This window comes from Salvelinus alpinus, chromosome 10 (assembly GCF_045679555.1).
Source record: "Salvelinus alpinus chromosome 10, SLU_Salpinus.1, whole genome shotgun sequence".
Taxonomy (NCBI): Eukaryota; Metazoa; Chordata; class Actinopteri; order Salmoniformes; family Salmonidae; genus Salvelinus; species Salvelinus alpinus.
This window is the reverse complement of record NC_092095.1, coordinates 19858593-19869215: the sequence shown is the minus strand read 5'-3', so window position 1 is coordinate 19869215 and position 10623 is coordinate 19858593. Positions and strand designations below refer to the sequence as shown.

Here is a 10623-nt window from a genome sequence, read left to right as displayed (position 1 = left end):
ACAGAGTCATTGTGCGGGAGCACCGGTTTTGAGGTTATTGAGGTAATATGTACATGTAGGTAGAGTTATTAAAGTGGCTATGCATAGATAATAACAGAGTAGCAGCAGCGTAAAGGAGAGAGGGGGGGGGGGGGGGGCAATGCAAATAGTCTGTGTAGCCATTTGATCAGCAGTCTTATGGTTTGGGGGTACTGAACAAGGCAGCTAACCCACTGTTCCTAGGTTGTCATTGTAAATAATAATTTGTTCTTAACTGACTTGCCTAGTTAAATAAAGGTTAAAAAAAGAATGTACAGACTTAATGACCACATGTACAGGCTTAATGACCACATGTACAGGCTTAATGACCACATGTACAGGCTTAATGACCACATGTACAGGCTTAATGACCACATGTACAGGCTTAATGACCACATGTACAGGCTTAATGACCACATGTACAGGCTTAATGACCACATGTACAAGCTTAATGACCACATGTACAGGCTTAATGACCACATGTACAGGCTTAATGACCACATGTACAGGCTTAATGACCACATGTACAGGCTTAATGACCACATGTACAGGCTTAATGACCACGTGTACAGGCTTAATGAGGGTGTTTCATGCAGACTGTTGGACCAGACTGATAATCCAATTAAATAATATCAAGCTTTATTTATACAGCACATTTTAGACATGGAATGCAATGCAATGTGCCTTATAGGAACTAATGAAAAACTATGAAAATAAAAGCTGAAATAGTTACTACACAACAAACATAAGACAAAAAACACAAAAGAATGACACAAACTGAACGACAAAAAAGCACCCCAAGGAAAAGCAGCCTCTTTTAAATATGTCCACAGTTTCGGCCCCCCTCAGGTTATCTAACAGGCTGTTCCAGAGGCTGGGGGCATAGTAACTAAAGGCTGTCTCTCCATGTCTCTTGGTCCTAGGCTTTGGGATAGTTATAAGGCTGTCTCTCCATGTCTCTTGGTCCTAGGCTTTTGGATAGTTATAAGGCTGTCTCTCCATGTCTCTTGGTCCTAGGCTTTTGGATAGTTAAAAGGCTGTCTCTCCATGTCTCTTGGTCCTAGGCTTTGGGATAGTTAAAAGGCTGTCTCTCCATGTCTCTTGGTCCTAGGCTTTGGGATAGTTATAAGGCTGTCTCTCCATGTCTCTTGGTCCTAGGCTTTTGGATAGTTAAAAGGCTGTCTCTCCATGCCTCCTGGTCCTAGGCTTTGGGATAGATAAAAGGCTGTCTCCCCATGCCTCTTGGTCCTAGGCTTTGGGATAGTTAAAAGGCTGTCTCTCCATGTCTCTTGTCCTAGGCTTTGGGATAGTTAAAAGGTTGTCTCTCCATGCCTCTTGGTCCTAGGCTTTGGGATAGTTAAAAGGCTGTCTCTCCATGCCTCCTGGTCCTAGGCTTTGGGATAGTTAAAAGGCTGTCTCTCCATGCCTCTTGGTCCTAGGCTTTGGGATAGTTAAAAGGCTGTCTCTCCATGTCTCTTGTCCTAGGCTTTGGGATAGTTAAAAGGCTGTCTCTTGGTCCTAGGCTTTGGGATAGTTAAAAGGCTGTCTCCACATGCCTCTTGGTCCTGGGCTTTGGGATAGTTAAAAGGCTGTCTCTCCATGTCTCTTGGTCCTAGGCTTTGGGACAGTTAAAAGGCTGTCTCTCCATGCCTCTTGGTCCTAGGCTTTGGGACAGTTAAAAGGCTGTCTCCACATGCCTCTTGGTCCTAGGCTTTGGGATAGATAAAAGGGCAGAGGACCTGAGGGACCTACTGGGTACATAACTTAAAAGCATGTCTGATATGGATTGGGGGTGAACAATCATGGATTGATTTCAAAACCAATAGAAGAATCTTAAAATGAATTCTAAAACTCACAGGCAGCCAGTGCAGGGACGTTAAAACCGGTGTAATGTGTGCTCTTCGTCTGGTCCTGGTCAATTCCCGTACTGCAGCATTCTGTATGTTTTGCAGTTGATCAGACAGGAGAGCATTACAGTAGTCATGCCTGTTTGTAATAAAAGCATGGATGAGTCTCTCTGTATCAGCCTGAGAGAGAAACGTCCGCACCTTGGCAATGTTCCTCGTGGTAAAAAGCTATTTTGGTCACATTCCTAATGTGTGATTACACATTTAGTTCAGAATCTAAAGTTTAAAGCTTTTTTTTAACCTGGTGTTTTATCTTTATTGCCCGTGAATTAAAATGTGCTGCTAGATTCTCTCTCTGTGCTTTGGCTCCAACAGTAAGTCTCTCAGTCCCGTCTTGATTTAGCTGGAGGAAGTTGTGAGCCATCCAAGTACTTAAATCACTACAGTGTAATACTTTATCCGTGGAGCTAAAAATCCTCTGTTGAAAGAGAAATGTAAAGACGTGTATCGTCTGCGTACCAGTGAAAATAAATGACAAAAATTCGGACAAACCCCCCCCCCCCTCTTGGTCGGTTAAGTCCAAAACAGATTTAGAACTGGACCGGAGAGGCCAACCCACCTCTCCAGCCTGTTCAGAAGGACATCATGGACAACAGGGTTGAACGCAGCACTTAAATCTAAGAGTACAAGGACAGAGAGCTGTTTGACATCTGTGTTGGCTCTAGGATCATTTACCACTTTAACCAAGGCTGTCTCTGTGATGTGGTGGGCACGAAAATACAAAATACAGTTGGCACTTAAAAAATAATTTAGCTGTTTCAACACCAATTTCTCCAGAACATTGCTTTGGAATGGAAGGTTGGAGATTGGCTGAAAATTGCTAAGAGCCGAAGAATATAGATTACTTTTCTTCAGAAGGGGTTTCACCGTAGCAGTTTTTAGTGCAGTGGGGAAAGTGTCTGTCGACAGGGAGTGATTAACAACAGCTTGCACTTCTTCAGATATATAATTGAAAACTGTTTTGAAGAAGGTGGTGGGGATAGGACCTAGAAGACTTGTAGAAGACTTGAAATTGTTATATCACTTTCCTGAACATGTCTGTGTCAACCAGGGAACATAAATCCATAGTGCTTTTGTGTGGTAGGCTAGGGCTCATATCATCAAACTTCTCATCAGGTCTTACTTGACTGATACACAGCCTAATCTTAGTCTCTGAAATATGCCGCAAACTCATCACATTTAGATGTGGAGGAAAGTTCACATCGGTTTGCGAGGGTAGGATTTATCAGGCTGTCATTGGTTGAGATGAGTAATCTACCCCCGTCTGGCATTTTCTAATTGCCTTCTTACACTTCAAAATAAGGTTGTAAGGCAACAAACTGTGGAAAAAAGTCAAAGGATCTGATAACTTTCCCGAATGCAAGCTGTCCTCTCAGAATATCATAATGGATCTGCAACTTTGACTTTGTCCACTTCTGCTCTGCCTTTCTGCAATTTATCTTTAATTGATTCGTTTCCTGATTCATTCAAGGGGTTCTCTGTTTGGATGTGGCCTTTTTGAAAACTTTACTGGAGCTATGGCATCAATAGTTGCCATTAATTTTATATTATAGTTAACTAAATTGTCACAAGAGGAAGGCAGCATAGGTGATGGTGTATTGTTCAAACACTCAATAAAATCTGTAGCAACTTCAGAGGTAAGATAGCGTTTTCTTAACACTGCGTTCAGTATTACCCTGTGCTATGGGCAACAAGGTAGTATAAATCCACAGTGGTGATCAGATAAAGCAACATCAACTATAGAGGATATGTCAATAGAAAGCCCCTTGGTAATAACCAGGTCCAGAGTGTGGCTGTGGTTATGGGCTGACCCAGTAGAAAGCCCCTTGGTAATAACCAGGTCCAGAGTATGGCTGTGGTTGTGGGTGAGCCCAGTAGAAAGCCCCTTGGTAATAACCAGGTCCACAGTATGGCTGTGGTTATGGGTGGGCCCAGTAGAAAGCCCCTTGGTAATAACCAGTTCCAGAGTATGGCTGTGGTTATGGGTGGGCCCAGTGGAAACCCCTTGGTAATAACCAGGTCCACAGTATGGCTGTGGTTATGGGTGGGCCTAGTAGAAAGCCCCTTGGTAATAACCAGTTCCAGAGTATGGCTGTGGTTATGGGTGGGCCTAGTAGAAAGCCCCTTGGTAATAACCAGGTCCACAGTATGGCTGTGGTTATGGGTGGACCCAGTAGAAAGCCCCTTGGTAATAACCAGGTCCAGAGTATGGCTGTGGTTGTGGGTGGGCCCAGTAGAAAGCCCCTTGGTAATAACCAGGTCCAGAATATGGCTGTGGATATGGGTGGACCCAATAGAAAGCCCCTTGGTAATAATGATCCTAGGGCTCAGGTCCTCCGGGAGAGGAGGGAGAGAGGGAGAGAGGGAGAATTAGAGGGAGCAAACTTAAATTCACACAGGACACCAGATAAGACAGGAGAATTACACCAAATATATCAGACTGACCCTAGCCCACCGGTACATGGACTATTGCACCATAGATACTGGAGACTGAGACAGGGGTGGGTCGGGGGACACTGTGGCACCGTCCCACGATACCCCCGGACAGAGCCAACCAGGCTGGATATATCCCTACCCACTTTGCCAAAGCACAGCCCTCACATCACTAGAGGGATATCAACAGACTACCAACTTACTACCCTGAGACAAGGCTGAGTATAGGCCATGAAGATATCCTCCACCACACAAGCCTGAGGGGACGCAAAACCAGACAGGAAGATCCCGTCTGTGACTCAACCCACTCAAGTGACACACCCCTACTAGGGACTGCATGGAAGAACACTAGTAAGCCAGTGATCCAGCCCCTGTAATAGGGTCAGAGGCAGAGAATCCCAGTGGAGAGAGGGAAGCCGGCAAGGCAGAGACAGCAAGGGCAGTTCGTCGCTCCAGTGCATTGACGTTCACCTTTGCACCCCTGGGCCAGACTAAACTGAATCATAGGACCTACTGAAGAGATGAGTCTTCAGTAAAGACTTAAAGGTCCAGACCGAGTCTGCGTCTCTCACATGGATAGGCAGACCATTCCATAAAAATTGAGCTCTATAGGAGAAAGCCCTGCCTCCAGCTGTTTGCTTAGAAATTCTAGGGGCAATAAGGAGGCCTGCGTCTTGTGACCGTAGTGTACCTGTAGGCATGTACGGCAGGACCAAATCAGAGAGATAGGTAGGAGCAAGCCCATGTAATTCTTTGTAGGTTGGCAGTAAAGCCTTGAAATCAGCCCTATCCTTAACAGGAAGCCAGTGTAGGGAAGCTAGCACTGGAGTAATATGATATTTTATTTTTGGTTCTAGTCAAGATTCTAGCAGCCGTGTTTAGCACTAACTGAAGTTAATTTAGTGCTTTTTCCGGGTAGCCAGAAAGTAGAGTATTGCAGTAGTCTAACCTAGAAGTGACAAAAGCATGGATACATTTTTCTGCATCATTTTTTAACAGAAAGTTTCATATTTTTGCAATGTTACGTAGATGGAAAAAAGCTGTACTTGAAACAGTCCTGATATGTTCGTCAAAAGAGAGATCAGGGTCCAGAGAAACGCCGAGGTCCTTCACAGTTTTTTTTGAGACGACTGTACAACCATCAAGATTAATTGTCAGAGCCAACAGCAGACCTCTATACTTCTTGAGACCAAGAACTGTCATCTCTGTTATGTCCGAGTTTAAAAGTAAAACATTTGCCACCATCCATTTCCTTATGTCTGAAACAGAGGCTTCCAGGGAGGGACATTTTGGGGCTTCACCATGTGTTATTGAAATGTGCATCTGTGTGTCGTCCACATAGCAGTGAAAGTTGACATTGTGTTTCCGAATGACATCACAAAGAGGTAGAATATATAGTGAAAACAATAGTGTTCCTAAAACAAAACCTTGAGGAACGCCGAAACTTACAATTGATTTGTCAGAGGACAAACCATCCACAGAGACAAACTGATATCTTTCCCACCAATATGCTCTAAACCAGGCAAGAATTTGTCCGTGTAGACCAATTAAGGTTTCTAATCTCTCCAAAAGAATGTGGTGATTGATGGTGTCAAAAGCAGCAGTAAGATCTAGGAGCACCAGGACAGGTCTGACCCCATTAAAAGGTCAGTTACCACCTTAATAAATGGAATTTGGTGGTGCTGTAATAGCGAGCCGAGACAGTTGAACATATTGACACCAGGGATATTGTTGGCGTCTGCGTGCTCCTGAAGTGCTGTGGCCCTGTGTGCTCTTTCATGAGTTTTGTGTTTCTTTAATTTTTAATTTTTTATCCCCTTTTCTCCCCAATTTTCGTGGTATCCAATCGCTAGTAATTACTATCTTGTCTCATCGCTACAACTCCCGTACGGGCTCGGGAGAGACGAAGATCGAAAGCCATGCGTCCTCCGAAGCACAACCCAACCAAGCCGCACTACTTCTTAACACAGCGCGCCTCCAACCCGGAAGCCAGTCGCACCAATGTGTCGGAGGAAACACCGTGCACCTGGCCCCCTTGGTTAGCGCGCACTGCGCCCGGCCCGGCCCGCCCGGAGTCGCTGGAGCGCGATGTTTTTATTCATTTATTTCTGGTATCTACCTGAGCGGCATGAGGCCTGTCTGTTAAAATCATCCCAGTGTGGAGATGAAACACCTGTGTGTTGCAAAGTCACATGCTGTAAGTCTCCGCTCTGAGTTGATGTGGGGTAATATGAGTAGATTTGTACATTTATTTTCACCTCTTTAATGCTTTTTATGCCATTTTGTTTATGTAACGACTTCCACCGAAGGTGGCTCCTCTCCCTGTTCGGGCGGTGCTCGGCGGTCGTCGTCGCCGGCCTACTAGCTGCCACCGATCCATTTTTCCTTTTCGTTTGTGTCTGTCTGTATTGTTTACACCTGTGTCTTATTAGTTGATTTCGGTGGGTATATTTACCTCCGTTGCCTGTTAGTCTTTGTGCGGGATTGTTTTTCTGTGGTTACGTTAGTAGGGGTGCGTGTCTGCACCACGGGGTTGTCTTTTCTCTCGGCAGTTGTGCCGTTTCGGTATTGAGTTCAGGAGAAGAGGTTTCTCCTCCGTGTGTAGCGCTTTCTTCCCTGTGTGTGTAACAACCTCGTTTGGGCGTGTTTCAGTCCCATGTTGTAGTTGAGTTGGGACTGCTCAATAAACATTTTTGCCACTGGGATTTCCTTGCTCTCCTGCACCTCCCCCCGTCAGGAGGCACGTAACAGTTTACCACTTCAATGTCCTTTAATCTGTATTTTGAAGCATATATAAAACATTTTGTTTCACTTTACTACATATTCAACAATAAACATAGCACACAACACTTTACAAGGGTATCTGTGATTCTTGCCATCCAATCATGTTTGTCAGCTATCTAAATTTCATACATTTAGGTTTTCAGCACTCAAGTCCACTTTACACGCATGCTTAAAACACACCCGAGGTTGCCGTTTTAACAAAGGAGCCATTTCCAGATCATAGTCTAGTCCAAACTAATGATAACAATACATACATCATCTTAGCAAACATTTAAAAAGGAAACATAAAATAATCCAAATTATTATATTTTAGAAAAATTGAAAAACAAAATATTATGCTATAGACCTGCTAAATTACTCGTAGCACAAAAAAAAACGATGTATTTATTTTAGAAGATACAACAATTGTTCATGAAGCAAACATTGAATGACATGTTGAAGGTGTGGTAGAGAAGATGTCTGTTTTCCTCCTCCTCCATCAGTGGTGTTGGTTTTCCTCCCTCCTTCATCAGTGGTGTTGGTTTTCCTCCCTCCTCCATCAGTGGTGTTGGTTTTCCTCCCTCCTTCATCAGTGGTGTTGGTTTTCCTCCTCCTCCATCAGTGGTGTTGGTTTTCCTCCCTCCTTCATCAGTGGTGTTGGTTTTCCTCCCCTCCTCCATCAGTGGTGTTGGTTTTCCTCCCTCCTTCATCAGTGGTGTTGGTTTTCCTCCCTCCTTCATCAGTGGTGTTGGTTTTCCTCCCCTCCTCCATCAGTGGTGTTGGTTTTCCTCCCTCCTCCATCAGTGGTGTTGGTTTTCCTCTCCTCCTCCATCAGTGGTGTTGGTTTTCCTCCCTCCTTCATCAGTGGTGTTGGTTTTCCTCCCCTCCTCCATCAGTGGTGTTGGTTTTCCTCCCTCCTTCATCAGTGGTGTTGGTTTTCCTCCCTCCTTCATCAGTGGTGTTGGTTTTCCTCCCCTCCTCCATCAGTGGTGTTGGTTTTCCTCCCTCCTCCATCAGTGGTGTTGTTTTTCCTCTCCTCCTCCATCAGTGGTGTTGGTTTTCCTCCCTCCTTCATCAGTGGTGTTGGTTTTCCTCCCTCTTTCATCAGTGGTGTTGGTTTTCCTCCCTCCTCCATCAGTGGTGTTGGTTTTCCTCCTCCTCCATCAGTGGTGTTGGTTTTCCTCCTCCTTCATCAGTGGTGTTGGTTTTCCTCCTCCTTCATCAGTGGTGTTGGTTTTCCTCCTCCTTCATCAGTGGTGTTGGTTTTCCTCCTCCTTCATCAGTGGTGTTGGTTTTCCTCCTCCTTCATCAGTGGTGTTGGTTTTACTCCTCCTCCTTCATCAGTGGTGTTGGTTTTCCTCCCTCCTCCATCAGTGGTGTTGGTTTTCCTCCCTCCTCCATCAGTGGTGTTGGTTTCCTCCCTCCTCCATCAGTGGTGTTGGTTTTCCTCCTCCTCCATCAGTGGTGTTGGTTTTCCTCCTCCTCCTTCATCAGTGGTGTTGGTTTTCCTCCTCCTCCATCAGTGGTGTTGGTTTTCCTCTCCTCCTCCATCAGTGGTGTTGGTTTTCCTCCTCCTCCTTCATCAGTGGTGTTGGTTTTCCTCCTCCTCCTTCATCAGTGGTGTTGGTTTTCCTCCCCTCCTCCATCAGTGGTGTTGGTTTTCCTCCCCTCCTTCATCAGTGGTGTTGGTTTTCCTCTCCTCCTTCATCAGTGGTGTTGGTTTTCCTCCTCCTTCATCAGTGGTGTTGGTTTTCCTCCCCTCCTTCATCAGTGGTGTTGGTTTTCCTCTCCTCCTTCATCAGTGGTGCTGGTTTTCCTCCTCCTTCATCAGTGGTGTTGGTTTTCCTCTCCTCCATCAGTGGTGTTGGTTTTACTCCTCCTCCATCAGTGGTGCTGGTTTTCCTCCTCCTTCATCAGTGGTGCTGGTTTTCCTCCTCCTTCATCAGTGGTGTTGGTTTTCCTCTCCTCCTTCATCAGTGGTGTTGGTTTTACTCCTCCTCCATCAGTGGTGTTGGTTTCCTCTCCTCCTTCATCAGTGGTGTTGGTTTTCCTCCTCCTCCATCAGTGGTGTTGGTTTTACTCCTCCTCCATCAGTGGTGTTGGTTTTCCTCCTCCTTCATCAGTGGTGTTGGTTTTCCTCCTCCTTCATCAGTGGTGTTGGTTTTCCTCCTCCTCCATCAGTGGTGTTGGTTTTCCTCCCTCCTTCATCAGTGGTGTTGGTTTTCCTCCTCCTTCATCAGTGGTGTTGGTTTTCCTCCTCCTCCATCAATGGTGTTGGTTTTCCTCCCTCCTTCATCAGTGGTGTTGGTTTCCTCTCCTCCTTCATCAGTGGTGTTGGTTTTCCTCCTCCTTCATCAGTGGTGTTGGTTTTCCTCCTCCTTCATCAGTGGTGTTGGTTTTCCTCTCCTCCTCCATCAGTGGTGTTGGTTTTCCTCCCCTCCTTCATCAGTGGTGTTGGTTTTCCTCCTCCTCCATCAGTGGTGTTGGTTTTCCTCCCTCCTCCATCAGTGGTGTTGGTTTTCCTCCTCCTCCATCAGTGGTGTTGGTTTTCCTCCCTCCTCCATCAGTGGTGTTGGTTTCCCCCCTCCTTCATCAGTGGTGTTGGTTTTCCTCCTCCTCCTCCATCAGTGGTGTTGGTTTTCCTCTCCTCCTCCATCAGTGGTGTTGGTTTTCCTCCTCCTCCATCAGTGGTGTTGGTTTCCCCTCTCCTTCATCAGTGGTGTTGGTTTTCCTCTCCTCCTCCATCAGTGGTGTTGGTTTTCCTCCTCATCCTCCATCAGTGGTGTTGGTTTTCCTCCTCCTCCATCAGTGGTGTTGGTTTCCCCCCTCCTTCATCAGTGGTGTTGGTTTTCCTCCTCCTCCTCCATCAGTGGTGTTGGTTTTCCTCCCTCCTTCATCAGTGGTGTTGGTTTTCCTCTCCTCCTCCATCAGTGGTGTTGGTTTTCCTCCTTATCCTCCATCAGTGGTGTTGGTTTTCCTCCTCCTCCATCAGTGGTGTTGGTTTTCCTCCCTCCTTCATCAGTGGTGTTGGTTTTCCTCCCTCCTTCATCAATGGTGTTGGTTTTCCTCCTTCATCAGTGGTGTTGGTTTCCTCCCCTCCTCCATCAGTGGTGTCGGTTTTCCTCTCCTCCTCCATCAGTGGTGTTGGTTTTCCTCTCCTCCTTCATCAGTGGTGTTGGTTTTCCTCCTCCTCCTCCATCAGTGGTGTCGGTTTTCCTCTCCTCCTCCAACAGTGGTGTTGGTTTTCCTCCTCCTCCATCAGTGGTGTTGGTTTTCCTCCTCCTTCATCAGTGGTGTTGGTTTTCCTCCTCCTCCATCAGTGGTGTTGGTTTTCCTCCCTCCTTCATCAGTGGTGTTGGTTTTCCTCCCTCCTCCATCAGTGGTGTTGGTTTTCCTCCTCCTCCATCAGTGGTGTTGGTTTTCCTCCCCTCCTTCATCAGTGGTGTTGGTTTTCCTCTCCTCCTTCATCAGTGGTGTTGGTTTGCCTCCCCCTTCATCAGTG

General features: G+C 46.0%; 1 protein-coding gene across 2 annotated transcripts in view; it reads right to left on the bottom strand.

Annotated features, from left to right (window-relative positions):
• The window catches only part of sgk3 (serum/glucocorticoid regulated kinase family member 3), a 1016194-nt gene that overhangs the window by 949723 nt on the left and 55848 nt on the right, over positions 1-10623 (bottom strand). The gene's annotated exons all lie outside the window — the stretch shown is intronic.